This window comes from Sebastes fasciatus, chromosome 16 (genome assembly GCF_043250625.1).
Source record: "Sebastes fasciatus isolate fSebFas1 chromosome 16, fSebFas1.pri, whole genome shotgun sequence".
In the NCBI taxonomy this organism is placed as follows: Eukaryota; Metazoa; Chordata; class Actinopteri; order Perciformes; family Sebastidae; genus Sebastes; species Sebastes fasciatus.
This window is the reverse complement of record NC_133810.1, coordinates 25217528-25233724: the sequence shown is the minus strand read 5'-3', so window position 1 is coordinate 25233724 and position 16197 is coordinate 25217528. Positions and strand designations below refer to the sequence as shown.

Here is a 16197-nt window from a genome sequence, read left to right as displayed (position 1 = left end):
TTTGCTGCAGTGACTGAAATGTTGCATGTGTAGTACAGCAGTTCAGAGCAGGAAAAGTGATGCATCGATAAAAAATCTGCGGTAACCAATAGTTGACTTGGCTGTCGTACAAATAATGTTATGATGATGGGTAGTGTGGGCACTAACCCACACAATCAACTCTGTTGCGTGGCAATAATAAAGCATCTTGTAACCACTAAAGACAATAAGAGATCCACATCAGTAAAATGTTCCCAACATAGGACATTTAATTTGGTACATTTTACACTGCTATTTTATTTGAGAATGTTTCTGGGTGCTTCTTAGGGACTTATCTGATTAACACACTGCATGTACTTTTTTGTTTGTTTTGTACCCATATGAGAGCATGTGTCTCCCTGCTGGCCCATCATATGATGCTAAGACCTCTCTAGGCAAGATCCTGTGACTAACTCCTGCTTGGCCTGGTAGTAACATCTCAGCGGGGATGGCTCAATTCCCTTTAGATCAATTTACAAGGCTACAGCACCACTCACTGCCAAGCACATATTTGACTTCTCAACCTGCTATAATCTCTGTGTAGGCTAAATGAGGAAGTGAGGCCAAATTGAGGATGTCCCCATTGAGGTTATATTTATTTCTATTTACGAAATGGGATGGAACTAGGCAACAACCAAACATTTTGTAGAATCAATTTAATCAGGCAATTGTGAAACAATAATGTAATGTTTGAAAACATACGCATTAAAAATTGCAAACCTTCTATAAAGCAAAAGCCTGAGCAGTTTAAGCCTAATGTACTCTGCTTTCACCTTCTTTGGACCACTGCGGGACTCAATTCTGCAAATATGACCTCTCAATATTCCTCTGCAGAGATATGATCCTCAGGAGCCAGAACAGTGTCCTACTTACTTTACAATGGCCTAGTTAATAATAGGAACCCAAATGACTTTGAGAGACAGCGGGTTGTATTTTAAACTTGAACTTAAGGCACAGAATGTGAGCTGGGCATCTTCCTGTAAAAAGATGACTACAGCTTGCACAGTCTGACAAAATAAACATGTAGGATGATGACATGATGACATCGTGGCTTAAACAAGGCTGGCAAAAAGCTAAATATGGACTGAATTTAGAAAACCAAATATAATTTGTAGTCACCACACAGTCATAAGTAATGGGTTGTCATCTGCCCTAATTATATTGCTTCCAAAAACAGGAAGATGAATGTAAGACTAAATACGGGACAGAGCGGTGGAGGAGTTTCGCAAGTTATTTCTGACAGTTGCTGCTGGACTGGCTTGCAGAAAGGAGATAAGGAGAAAGACCAACTGTTATCGGTTTGGTCCTGGATGAAACAATCTCTCACACTTCATCTGATCTGATACAAACCTGAGGGAGTAGACAAGGTGCTTTTATTGCACAAGAAAGATCATAATGTAAATAGCTCACCAATGGACACTTCCCTACTTCCGGCACCCTTCCTCGGTTGTGGCGCTATTGCGGTGACAAAATCTGTCCACAGACAGAAGTATTCACACCTGGCAAAGAGTTCAAAACTGCTTCTGCGGTAGTTCCAGCTACAATGTCTCCATGTCATGATGACACACACACAGACTCACAAGGTGAAAACAATACCAGTGTCGCGGCTGGTAAAAAAATTAAGATCAATTTACCTCTGAGAGTATACACATAAATGTAGATCCAGTATTTAGAAAAAGTGTTATTTATATTTTTCATGAAAAAGATCCACATGTATAATTATTTTAAGGTGCAACCAGCAATAGAAGTGCTGTCCAGCAAAAATAGGACACATGTTGAGACAAAACCAATAATTACTCTGTACTGTACAACCCCGCTATATGTGGGTTAACAGTTGCAGAGGAAATACCTTCTTGCATGTACACATTCATTGCACGAATGTGTAACTTGGCTGACTCGGCTTGCCACAGCCACAAATCGCCTCAGATCACATAGGGAAATCCAAGCTAACCAGCCCTGACCATTCTCTGACATTAAATGCAGGTTGCCCTGGCACATTGCAGGACAGGCCATGTGAACTACACTTCAATTATTCCGTCTATGTGTTTGTGTAGAATATAAAGCAGATGAGAGTGAAATGCTTCCTGCCATTACTAGGAACTGTATATACGGTAAGTATGAACATCCTGTCACTCTTTTTTTTAATGTCTGTTTAATTGGCAGTGATCAGAGGAGGAAACAAACTGCAGTCCAGCAAAGAAGTGGCTGCAAAGCCTGCTGCCTTCTTGTGGCGGCACTTTGATTAGGCAAAGTGCATTCAGGTGCACTGCTTTGCTACAATCAATATCATTTATTCTGATATCTACCCACGGAGAATAACATTAAAACAAAAGAATTGCAACACACAATAAAGCATAACCAAACAACCAAACAACAACAAAACATAGCTTTAAAATGTCTGCCATATCACATAATCATGCAGACCTACCAGGCCACCAAAAGCAGCAATGTGAGTGATTTGACTAAGAAGCATCTTTTATGCTCCTGACTGCATTTGAAAAAAAAAAAGGATACAAGATTAGCATCTTAATCTTGAGGTTGAATGTCACTGTGCGTCATCACATCCTCTCATGTGTTCTTTCCTGCCTGGCTCATTGGTTAGCTTTTAATAGGCTAACATAAACCTTAATATAACATACCAAGCATAACATAAGCCTAAAACAGCAACCTCTGGTTAGCCACACATGTAAAACCTTGCATAAATACTACTCCTGCATAGAGTACTTCACACGTTGCAAAGTTTAGCCCATGCTACATTTCCCTTTCAGAATTTTACTTTCAGTGACAGAAATGTGAGAAACCTGGCAGAACAAATATCGGCAGCAGATGTTCTCACTTCACTTTCTTCCTATTATACAAAATGACTTCAGTTTTTCCTATTTCAAACTTTCCTATTCCAATCAACAATCACATCTTCAATCCCAAACAAACTCCATTTTCCCTATAACGCTATAAAACAATGTCTGAAGATAAAATTATCCCAATGTCATCTAAGAGCTTAAAATAGTGAGTATTGAGAAAGAGGGTGATGACAGATTGGTGTCAGAGAAAGTGCTAAAGAAAAAAACAACAGTGGTGCAGTTCACTCACGTGTTCGGTACTGGACGCCGTCCTAGAGCCAGCCCTCTGCCCGAGTGCCCTGAAGCACAACAGACCAAAATATCCGTCCTTCGCTGAGCTCCACGAAGAGACTCTAAGGGCGAGAATGAAGGGTCAGTAGCAACGGCTGCCTGCCTCAACGCAGCAGTCAGGATGAGGAAGTACTGCAGTCTGCCAACCGCTGTGCTGTGTGTGCCGTTACCTCTCTTTCATACAAAGAGGAAGAGAGGGACAGTCTCAGCCATGGGCATGTTTTTCTCCTCTCACAGTTTTTCCATACTTTTTCTTACTCATGAAGAACACGCAGCAAGAAAGGGTGAATGGACCAGGAGGAGGAACAGATCTCCAACATATGGCTTTGAGACTACTGGGCCATGCACTGTCTGAATAAGGGTAATGATTTTTATTATGATCACACAGCCCAAACCGCTGTTGTTAGAAATGCAGGTGTCTACACTTTGTTCTCAAGACAGTGGCTTGCAATTTAATTTAACATGGGACCATGTGTGCTTGTGGTTTATGGGCGACACACAACTGTTCCATTGTATTCTTAAATTAAAAAAACACAGCAGTGTAAAGCAAGTACTTGTGCTGCTGCCATTTTTGTGCACTGTCCGATTCATGTCTGACTAGTTGAAGTAGAAATAAAGATTGATTTATGACATTGTTTTGAGCTCTTTATTTCCAAAGTGATCTGTAGGCTGTTTGGGCATAAACAACAGCTACCAACACTGACAAAGCCAGTCTTTGTCTGAGAAACGCTTCTTAACGTGAGGGTGGATCATTTGTGGAGGGGTCTGCATTTTATGGCTCCACCATACTGGTGTAATTTGGATCCCACAACGTACGGCATGCCAAGGCCGTAGAGCATGTGGGTAGAAAGCGTACTGCGCTCTGGGCTGGGATGAAACAGGCTTCAGTTTGTGGCAAGTGGTAAAACTGAGGAACTTGGTCCGACCACACCCCTGCACCACCACAAAAACAGCATTTTAAAAGGGCGCCGCAAAGGGTTGAGAAACAGTTCAGAATGCTTTTTTAAGGCTGTTTCACACCCTGCTGCACATACAGATTTCGAGTGTGATTTGACGGACGCTGCATGCTTTCGACAACACAGATTCTGTTAAGTTGCCACTGACGCACACTACGTTATTGTAGTCTTGCTAAATGCTGTCAAAACATTGTACTGTTCCTGTGATTGTTCACTGCCAGCGGTCTCATATGTCTGTGTGGCAAGTGTGGATTACACCATGACCACAGAAAATACGCATTTGTAATGTTTAGAAGGTCTATTGAAATGCATCATGACACTTCAAGCATAGTTCTGGTAAACAATCAAACTACTGTTTTCATTTGGGTTTTCTTCCTAGGATGGTAAAGGAAAGCCATCTTTAGAGACACAGTAGACAAATGTGACTTTGTTTTCTCTTCCAGTCTACGGATGGCTGCAGACAGAACAAACATGCCTGAGAGCATGTTTTTAATATCAGGTGTGGTGAGTCTGCTGAAGATGTGCAAATTTCAGCAAGCCATGCAATAGCTGTGGAGATATTTCACTCAAAAGCACGGTAAGATGACTTTTCCACCACCACGAGGTTGGTGCTAGTCAGGGGATCAGGTGCCCTGTCAGCAGTGCAGTCAAGAGTACAACACTTCTCCACTGGTACGTGGCCATAGTACAAGAACAATAACACAGTCTAAGGTGTCCCAATATACCCTAGAACATGAGCTTGGAGGAAAAACAAAGAACCACTAGAGACCAGTGTACTGACCATTTCTCAGCCATAAAAAATATCCAACTTATAGCCAACGTAAATTTTTCCAACTGGAATAAGCTTCCGTACTGCCAAGATCCTTTGCATAAATTTCCTGAACTGAACACTTACAAAAAGTGTGAATAAGGAAGCAGGATACAGCAGACAGGCCAAGCATTAATAAATAATGACGGAACATAAAGCCATGTGGCTGTATGCTCACTAGGTGAGGTGGCAACAGGCACGCTGAAGCTCCTAAGCGCCGCCTGCTTCTTATTCTCTTCCCTTTTCCCTCCGTCCACAGGAAAGAGCACTGAGTCAGACTCTCCACACAGGCACAACACGGTCTCAAAGGATGTGAAAATAAATGTAAAATGTGCAATGATGGTGAGTGTGTGGCTTAAAATAGCCTACTGCTTTTTCCATGATCATTGAAAGTAGAGCCTACTCTCATTATACAGTTCAAAACTGTACACAAAATTAGCTTCAATTGTAAAGATACTATAGGATTACAAATTCAATGTCAAGCTACATTTTTGCGCAGACAGAAATTTAGTAGATGGTCCGATACCATTTTTTCCTTCCCAATACCAATTCTGATACCTGAACTTAAGGTATCTGCCAATACCGAGTACCGATCTGATACCAGCGTGATATATATATATATATATATATATATATATAGTTATTTTTATTATTTCACAGCTGTTTACTGCTGACCATGTATGGATGTGAAATTATTACTATCTTTGTTGTGTGGCCTGGCTCAGGTTAAATCCATTGTAAATTAACATATACATAAAGAGAATAAATGCAATAGAACTTGGCAACACTAGTGCCACCCCTCGAAACGAAAGCCTTACATACTGTACATATCACTGTTTTACTTGTTGGATTTTCCACTGTGAAATATTGCCAAATGGCTGACATTTTCCTCGCTCTGACTACAGTTACCATTACACTCTCCACTAGCATCGCATTGTTGATGTTTGCCATGATACATCTAGGGCGACAGAACAGTGAAGGTTACTGCTTGCCTTAGAGCGGCGAAGAAGAATTGATTCCCGATTAAACAAGTTGACCTTTTTCTGGGTTAATAAATTATGATATTGGATTGGTGTATAAACTGTCATACTATATCGCATTTTGGGCAGTATCGGACGCATTTCCGATACTGGTATCGGTATCAGAACAACTCTATTTATATCATGTAATACTAACTGTGGAACATAAAGTCCTCTCCAAAAATCTTTAAGGAATTTGTGTTATTTGGACAGAACATTGATGTATTGGCTCCAGTCTATACTATTTCCTCTTGATGTGGTATGTCGCACTGGTCTATGCTATGTACTTGTTCCCATAAAAATACACATACAATTAAATATGAGCCCGTCTTTTTATTTAAAGCTTCATCCATTAAAAATCCATTGAACTAAAGCCTTCTGGCTGTGAATGGGTCTCCATTTTCAAGATGTTAAAACTACAGTATGTGTCAAAACAAGAAAAGATTCAATACAGTGGTTTTTCATTCACAGTCACAGTCACTTTTTATTGTGTATAACTCCACTCACCCGTATAAAATGGAATTTTAGTTGCAGCGTTGTCATATCATTTGAAAAGGATATCTCTAAGAGGATTAAGTTGTGCACCGAGCGTGCAATACTAGATAACTTTAGTGAGAGATTTAACATCAACCTGTCATTTCACATTTCACATTTCACAGCATGAAGATGAGCTGGCTAAGGTACAAGCCAAACAAGATTTCATTCAGCCATTCTATTTTTCTTGAAGCTCTACAACTAGATGATTTAAAGACAGATTGATATGGGAGAACACACAGTTGTTGTTTTAATCTATGAAAACCTTATTTGATAAATTATAACACAGTTGGATACTAACCAAAGTGTGCCAAAATACTGACAATAAACGTCAGATAACCACAAGCAGATATTATCTTTCCTCCTGTTTCTGGTGGTGTGATATCGATATGTAGTAGCACGGCTGCTACTGATATCTCATTACCAAAACAACAGCTGCTCTTCTGACCAACATCTGCACTAGAGCTAGTGAGTCCAGAACAGATTATTGTTGCTATATATAAACATATAGTGTACTGTATAATTATCATTCACTTTAATATCTGTCTTATGTGAGGCAATAATATCTGTGATCCGCAAATGTGTGTGCTGCTTACATGCATGCATTAATGTATTAATTGTGCCCGACCACGTCGGCAGCTCTGAAGCATCTGTACAGCACCTGGGTTCAAGGAAGCGGTGTGTGCAAAGTCATTATCTCAGCTAAAGTGAAACAGGAAGTGAGTGTGGGATTAGTCTGCATCTCACGCTGTGAGACGGTCTCTGCTCTCCCTCTGGGTTTCCCCTTTAGTCTGAAGGGATCTGAAAGTACTCAACAGGACACAAACCTCCTTCCCAAAAGCAGCATCGGGGAAGTTGAGGCCTAGTTTCACACAAAACAATGCCGCAAATTTGTGACATTTTCTGCAGTCAGTAGCAATTTGTGAGAGTTGAATGTTAGCAAAGCCAAGACGCCAAACACACCAGAATGCCTACAGCTGTACAAATATTAACAGACTTTAAATGGCTCAAAATGTACTGCTAGGAATGGAGCACCCTGAACCTACAGCTGAGAAGCAATAGTTCATGGTGTATGCTTGTATGTATTGTGTTTGAGGCTATTGACTATTGTGCCAACTGCCTTTGTGTGGAGACTTTGATGTGAATAACTGCTAGAAAGAGTAAAACAAGAACCCTATCAGGTATTCTAGTATGATACTATAATTTCTCAACCAAAACACATAAAAGTTCTTCTCAGCATTTGAATATGAAATAGCCTAAAGGAGAGTGCTGCTGCTTAAATCAGCATCTTTTAGTTCAAGAGGAGATGAGACGAAAGCAGAGCTTGTGCGGAAAGTGCTGAGTTGATGATATCCTTTGATCTGGACATAGATCAATAGGTTGCTTGGCTGGCTTTTGGGCCTATACAGCAGGGGTTCCCAAACTTTCAAAATAAGAAGTGCTTACTATTATATCCTGGCTCATTAATTGTGACAGTTCATATCTGAGAGGAGGGGCTGGGAAGTTCAATTCTCTACTTGATACAACGTTCACACTTCAAAACTTTGTCAGGATATTTTGATCTGCATTTGAGTTATGCAATTTTCTTCACATCATGTACTTAAATTTAACTTTTAAAAAATGTTATGTCCTGATTAATAACTTCTGTGCAAATGAACAGCTAAAGTCTGGTTTATAAAACATGAATTCATATATTTTTCTGTTTCATAACAATCAATGACTCATGGGCAAACACCAACTGCAACAAAGACGTTATAAGAATATAGTTATGAACAATAAGTCCTCTAGGGCTGAAATGATTATTTTCATTATCGAACAATCTGCATCCTAAAGTGATGTCTTCAAATATCTTCACATTTAGTTGCTGTACTTTTGCTGTTAATATTGCTGAATCGTGTGGAATTCATTAACTTAAAGGTGCTAAATGCGAGATTGGGAGCATTTCTATTGCCTCTGCATGGCTCTCAACATGGCGACAGCTGAGCCAGCAGCTCGTAGCTAACGGTGCTAACAAAACTAACAGTGAAAACAAAGGTAACAGTGCTGACAGAGCTAACAGTGTTAACCTGAGGGGGAACCGGAGGTTGGGTGCTATGCTTCCGTGACGGCGCCGTCAGTCGGTACGACGTTATCAGCTGTATGAGAGCACTGCAGAGTGGCGTCCGTGAGCTAGCCAGTGGGGCACGCTCACATACATGAACATGCACTAAAACTCCCACTCCTCTATATCTTACATAGCAATATTTGTTTGCTGCTATGTTAATGTTCTGGAATGGAAAGGCATTGCTGATTTATTGAACTGTGCCACCTAGCAGCAGTCACAGCCATCCATTATCTCCCAAAAAACTACTCTGTCCTGGAATCACCAGGCAGCATTGAATAGTAGGAGCTGATATAGATACAGTCTTCTTGCATATTTCATCTGCTTCATCCTCTGTTTCATCTTTCTCAGAGCCGGGCTCCCTCGGGGGCCCAAACTTCCTGCTCTGATGGTGTCAAAGTTCTTGTCTGATAAACAGCTACATTGGAGAAACTTCAGCTGCTTTCCAGTCTGCCTGGCTGGCTACATGTAGAGCGAGTGGGCGGATTCCATAGAAACACTAGCATAGCATCCATGAGAACTTCTGTGAGGGAATAAAAAGACAACCACTTAACAGAGCTCAGTGGTTTTCCACAATGGAGCATCATAATGTTAGTGCCACTGAGTAGAATTACTGTCCAACCTAAAAAGGAGCGGGAAAAAAAAACTAACATAAAAAATAAAAAAAGAGCAATCCCTGCTCTGTGTCTATTGAGTTTGCAACAGTGCACAGCCTTGTGGCATGAGAGCTACTTAATGTGCACTGTGGGTGTGTTCAATGTAACCTGTGTGATGAGACCACAAGGAGATAACAATGGGGTCTAATCCTCAGCTACCGAACAGACACCGACACTCCCCACACACGTGTAAACGCCACGCTTGTAAACTTGCTTATCCTGTTTACCTGAATGCAATAACTCAATTATATCAAATCATCTGTCTTATCACTTCTGCAACACACTGTTCTTGCTCTCAGGCTAAAGGGAGGCAAAAGAAGCCTGAGGCCATATCTCTGCTTTACCTCAGACGTGGCCCAAATGACCCATTTACAGAAACATTCCTTGGAGCCAGCGAGTTAGACTGTGATGCTTGTCAAGTATGCAGCCTGTTTCCTGGATGTTCTTGAACTAAAAAAAAAGAGCCAGAGGAAAAACATGCTTGGCGATACCTCCCTTCACAGCTAATATGTAGTATACTGTACATCTCTGAGACAGAAAACATTGCTGTGCCAGTGCGGTGTGATTTTCTCCACTGGCCTTTTCTGAGATGGCGTGTTAGAAGAAAAAACTGAGGGAAGGAAGCTTGGCAAATGCTGTGGAGGCTGCAAGCCATCTGTGCCTTTGCAAAAGAGTTAAAATATTACGCAAAATAGCTGCAACCTGCTGAGAGCATACTGAGCAGCCTCGCATTCTGTCAGAAATAGGGCTGCTTTTATTTATACAACTGACTGAATGCCACACCAGTGCTCATTCCTGCTCCAATCGGTCCATCTCCTCTTATCTCCTCAATTAAAGCCTCCTCCACTGCAGTAAAGGACGTGCCACTCCAACTGTATGCAGACCAGACCTCGCCTCTCGAGGGCAGATAACAACTCTTTCTTCTCAGATCACGCTGAGTGCTATTCCCTGAATGTAAGAGAGTGGGAAAGAGAAATATGTTTCTAACCATATTAGTATTCTCCTAAGATCTTCATGCTGAAGAGGGTGTAAGCTAATCCTGTTACAAAGAAGAGGGTCAACATTCACAGCTATAAAGGCTAAATAAAGGGTTACATAGGGACAAACAAGAGTGCTCTGACAAACTAACCTCAGAGCACAAATACATGTGCCTTAGCTGTTGTGATGTCAGGTCACTCTGTTGTGCTGACTCCCACTGAACAGTTGTGTTGCTCAGGATTCATGGTGAACTATACCCAGTCAGCATCTCTCTCTGGTACCCCATCTACAACCAACCAGGCTGGGGCACATTTGCATGTTATCTATTCACCACTCACTTTGAATCAATACATAAGATCTTAGACCTCATTTACATTTGAGCTCATTTCAAGAAGACAACTTGCATCCTAAGCAACACATTGCATTCAATCGTTAAAACTGCAGTGGGTAGAAATGGAGCAAATGTGATTTAAAAAAAAGTTATTTTTATAAAACGGTCACTATATCCTGACAGTAGTGCATGAGACAGGTAATCTGAAAAAAAATCATGTGCCACTGTGTCCTCCGGTGCTCCTAATTGCATCTGCAAGATTTCAGAGACCAGAGGAAAACAACTAATCAGAGCCGAGCTGGTGCCTGCCGTCTCTGAGCAGCTGTCAATCACTCGTGAACTCCGACCAAACGGTCAGACTAGGCAGCGCTGATCAAATAGAATCAATATTCTGTGATTGTAATGCCTATTTCTCACCTTAAATGTTTTCAGAAACATCTTGTAGTGTACTGCTTAGCTGTAAAATGAGAGCCATGTCGAGATCAGTTGAGGACAAACCAAGCACCGCCCACGAGCTGGAGCACAGCCAATAGGAACGCTCTCTCTCTCTGAAATGACTTCAAGTCTCCCGTCACAGGCTAGATTTTTTAAAGCCTGAAAACAGAGTCATGAGGAGGTACAGAAGTCTAGTTATCTCTAAGAACACTTGAATTACAATATGCTGAAAGGTTATCATGTACTTTTTGCCCAATGATGCCAAAAACGTTCTGCCTACTGAAACTTTAATTCCTAATGGCTGTGCCTGATAATGTTTGCCAGGAAATTGTTGCTAAGTTGATCCCTTTATGAAACAGGAAACACAGTCTGTGCACTTGTTGACCTGCACAGGCCTCCAAAACTGCTCTGCTCTGACATAGCCAGCTTCTTAGATACAAGTAGGGAGGGCTTCAAGGAAAATAGGTTGGGAACCACTGCTCTAAAGATAAGGATATATACGAGTCTTGATTTTATATTAAATGCCTGACCAGCACTTTTTTGACTAAATAAATTAGAGTGAGGTACAGTATGTCCAAATATTTGGACATGCAAGTGAATGCATCTTTCCACAGCTGGTAGACTAATCAGAAATATATTGGGGATGTTATGAAAAGTGTGCATTTTCCCCATGCCTGAGAGTGTGGACCCAGATCGATGAGTCTACAGGTCATTATTATGGTGCTATCTCCTGCTATAGAGAGTAACTGGGAAGTGAATTCAACATCCGAGCATTTGAGGTTAACAGTGAGCATCTGACGTACAGTGTAGAGGACTACATCACTGCAGTATTCTCACCCTTCTTACCACAGCTGGGCAAGGTCACTCTTAATGTTGTTATACCCCACCCCCCACCCAGACTCATTTCATATGTCAGTTACAGCATGTGGATGAAAGACTCCAGCGCTGCAGCTAATTTTCTAATCACAGTCCCCTAGTGTGGATTTAACAAAAGTGAATCCAGGACACCAGCGCTGCTGATATATTCCTGAGTCCAGCAATGAGAGGAGACCTTGAATTACCTTTAGAGTGTCACACATTTAATTCTTCCCATTGAGCAGAGTGGTCAAGGACATCACCAGGTATAATTTTCTGTCTAGCAAAACAAACCACACCACCGCTGTACAACTAAGGGTGCTCCCCACATAACCCCTTGCTATAAATAGCAAGCCAGTGATAGAAACGTCCTGGATAATGAGTTGAACAGAGGATGAGAGCAGCAAAGAGGGAGATCCACTTCTTCAGGTGCTACAAGGACATGCTAAGTATGAGTCCGGACAAGAGAGGCTTCTACCTCCATCAATGACAAACAGAAAGTCATGAAATCAATAGTTAATTCAAACAGACAGATTGCAAATTTAGCAATCCTATTAGTTGTTGTCAAACGTGTTTTTGCAATTCTTCTGGCTACAAACACTCTTACAATAGACATCATAGACACAGCAAAGACAGGAGCCTCTTCACACGACATCTATCAGTAAATGTCAATGGTTAAAAAACTGTATGCATCCACTTTACTCAGTGCTATAGTCTCATTATATTGACACAAGACCAGCCTCCCTTTTTGCGTCTAGCACAGCCAGTCCTGAAAACAGCCCAGAAGCCAAATTTCCAACCATTTCCCCTTTTTGGATGGTTAACCATGAGAAAAACAAAGGGTATAATTACCAACAAACAACATTCGCATTGACTGCCTCATAAATGACTGGTGCACTGCTCATATTTTAACTCTCCTTTCTGCTGGCATGATCAAAAGGAACAGAAGAAAGTGAAAGCTGTCATTTGTTGCCCATTCGGTTCCTCCCAAAGGACAGATGCGCGCTCCACTGCAACGCCGGCCTCTTCTATAAACACAAGGCTACGACGTTTGCTCTGCAATTAAGATGTTTTACAACTTCACTTTCCCTTTTGTCATTATTGAGATGTCCAATTATGCTGCACAGCAAGCCATGACCAAAATAGAAAAGGTTCATTATTCAAGCATGGAAAGTGATCTGATGTTTCTGGAGCACTGTGGATATGTAGGTTAAAAGAAAATGTTACGTGGCAAGTATACACGCAGGAGCTTAGTCAGGATAGTCTGCTGTAATTAAGCATTTAAGGAGCTATTAAAGACATAAACAACCACAACCACCTTTCGCAAATAACCACACTTAACACAACAGGGCCTTGTTTGACTGCTTTACAGGGCACTGATCTAATGAGGAGCAAATGTCTGGCTGATCATGTGAAGAAAAAACTGCTTGCAGCACACTGAAGTGGTTCCAAAGGCAACTTGCCATTGGCAGCAAATGTGAAATTAACATAAAAACACAGGAAAACCTAAGCAGTACAGCTAATTTGGTTAAATCATTTGTACATTCCCAGGTTTATTTTAGGAAGGAAAGTATGACAACCCTATGAGAAGCAGGTGCTCAACAGCGCCTAGTAGCTACTGTACATAAAGATCTGAGAGAAAAACTTTCATTGATGCAAATCCTTGTAATATAAAAGGTAAAAGTAAATATTTGTATTGTTAAAAGAACCGGATTCAGGGCCACACCTACCACTGAGGGCACTGAGTTCATGTCCCATAATTAAAATAGGTATTTCTGTCATGTACCTCTGTATCTTTGGGGAGAATTTAGGGGTTTTAGCAACCTGAGGGGACTTAACATTTTACAATTAAAAAGTAACACATGGTAGGTATTCTGTGAGCTAATTCCAATTTTCTTTTGACTCAATATGTTTCAATTTGACTAAATTTAGGCAGAGCAATAGGAATAATAGGATATATTCAAAGGAAATACATTATTTATTATATATATACATATTATATAATATAATATATATATATTATATATATTATAAAATATATTATATATTAAATAAAATATGAGAAATTCAAAAAAATCAAAGACTTTCATTCTAGTTTCTGACATTTTAAAGGTGGTTGAGTGTAAGCTGCTGTATCTTCACTGACCTGTTAAATAGATAGCTATAACTGATGTGGCCCTCCACACAGTAGGAATGCATTTGTTGTCAGGTAAAACTTTACATTACCAGACATTAACGATAACACTATCACTGCATTAATAAGACTTTTGCTAAGTTATAACCCTGGTGGCATAAACATTGAGCCAATGTGCGTATATGTATGTATATGTGTATACAGTATATATATATGTATATATAAATAGATTTAATTTAATTTTATTTTATTGTTTTTACTTGTGTATATTCTTTTAACTTATTTATCTATTTTTTTTTATATATATAATATTTTTTTCCTGTATCTATACTGGCTTATTTTATATTAATATTAGGTTTGTTAAGTTTCTTTGTACCGAGAATGTTATTATTGGGGACGAATGTTTGTTCTGTTGTTTCAAAATTAACAAAAAAACAATAAATATAGTATTGAAAAAAACAAAACAAAACATTGAGCCAATAAAAAGGGATGTTTAGTGACGTTATTGAAGCAATGTAAGCAAGAAGACTGTTGAACTCACGACTTCATGTGGTGCAACGTCAAGAAGCTAAACTGAGACATTCAGAGTGAGTAGGACATCTGAAGACATGTCAAAATCATCACAGTGACACATTCAATTAGCATGACAACAACCTGTCCTTCGGCTAGATGACAGACGCTATTATCTCAGGAATGAAAGACACGTCTGCCTCAGAGTCATTAATTAGCTAAAGGTGCAGAGAGACAGACGCCTACTGTGACTGTTGATGCTGCTAACAAGCTCGTTGACACCAAAGTCAGTTTGGCTGTTGCTCTCAAAAACCAACTGATACCGACCAACTGACACCGAGCGACTCTCTCTGGCTGCCTCATTAATGTCCACCGACAACAGCCGTTAACGGTAAAGTTTGCACATTTTAACTCAACAAATGTGAGAAAAAGAAGAAGAAGAAACGCTGCAGACTGACAGATATAAAGGAGTATTAGCCACTAGCTCATAGTCTCACCTGTTCAGTGTGTTGGTGGTGCTGCTGCTGTTGTTTGGTCAGGATGCTCGTGCTGCTGCTGCTGCCGCCGCCCGCCGCCGCCTCGCGCACGCGAGTCACATCAAAGTGTCACCTACCGGCCCGTGCTGGAGCTTGTAGGTGGAGCCAGCGCGTGAAGAGCAGTTTGGCGCAGTGCTCGCGGAGAATTCTGGGATATGTAGTCTTTCTAGTAATAAAGTCATTCCATTTACTTAAATACGAGGAATCAACACTTCATCCTCCTAAATTCCTCACTAGTAGAGGTCAATTTTCGATAAGATTTTTTTTATTTAGATTTTCTATTTTTAAATGTAGTGGAGTAAAAAGCACAATATTCGCCTCCAAAATGTAAAGGAGTCTAAATATAAAGTAGCACAAAAATGAAAAAAAAAAACCTCAAGTAAAGTACAAGTACCTGAAAATTGTACTTATGTACAGTACTTGATTAAATGTACTTAGTTATTTTCCACCACTGGTTGTGTCACACTCACTGATGTCACTGAAGATGCCCCTTTTATCAGCTGTTGGTTCATGGCCTAATGTTTGTGTACTTGGGATACCCGTCAATCTCTAGATCTCTATCCTCCTAAATTCCTTACTAGTAGAGGTCAATTTTCGATAAGATTTAGGGGAACCAAATTATGGAGTAGCTTTTCACATCTATCAATAAACTGTTCATCTGTCAAATGTTTCAAAAGTCGCTTAAAGGGTCATTTAATTGCTATCTCGTAATTGCTTTTCCCCATGTTGTCCATGTATCTGTTTTTATGTTTTTTATTTTTTCCCACTCACAATGTTGTTTGGATACGATTACCGAGAAGTCTTTATAGATATTTAAATCAATATTCTCCTCACAAACACTAACCATACACTTCCACGCAACACCGACACACACAGACACACTTGTCTTTTTTTATTTATTTACTGTATTGTTATTGTTGTTATTATATATATCTTGTCCTAATTGTTTTTTATCACTATTATGTAGTCTATTTATATTATTTCTTTATATTAATCTTTTCTCTAGGTGGAGGCTTCAGATAAGCCCAGTGGGTTTTTTGCCTCTTCTTGCACTGTATATTATTCATTTATTTTTGTTGTTATGTTGTATAGTCTTAAATTGTGCAAAATAAATAAACATAAACATAAACACCTCTCTGACACAGTTGCAACAAAAGTGTATACATTTAAGCTAAACAAATGTATGATTATTGTA

The 16197-nt window shown here is 40.0% G+C and overlaps 1 protein-coding gene across 4 annotated transcripts in view; it reads right to left on the bottom strand.

Moving 5' to 3' along the window:
• Positions 1-15096, bottom strand: part of specc1 (sperm antigen with calponin homology and coiled-coil domains 1) — an 82324-nt gene extending 67228 nt beyond the window's left edge. For 2 of the 4 annotated variants that reach the window (XM_074609879.1, XM_074609881.1), the window contains exon 1: positions 3109-3709. The gene's annotated coding sequence lies outside the window, so the exon portion shown is untranslated. Of the gene's footprint in view, positions 1-3108; positions 3710-14963 lie in introns of those variants that run through there. The other 2 variants (XM_074609880.1, XM_074609882.1) reach the window with 2 other exon arrangements.
• Positions 15097-16197: the final 1101 nt, after the last annotated feature.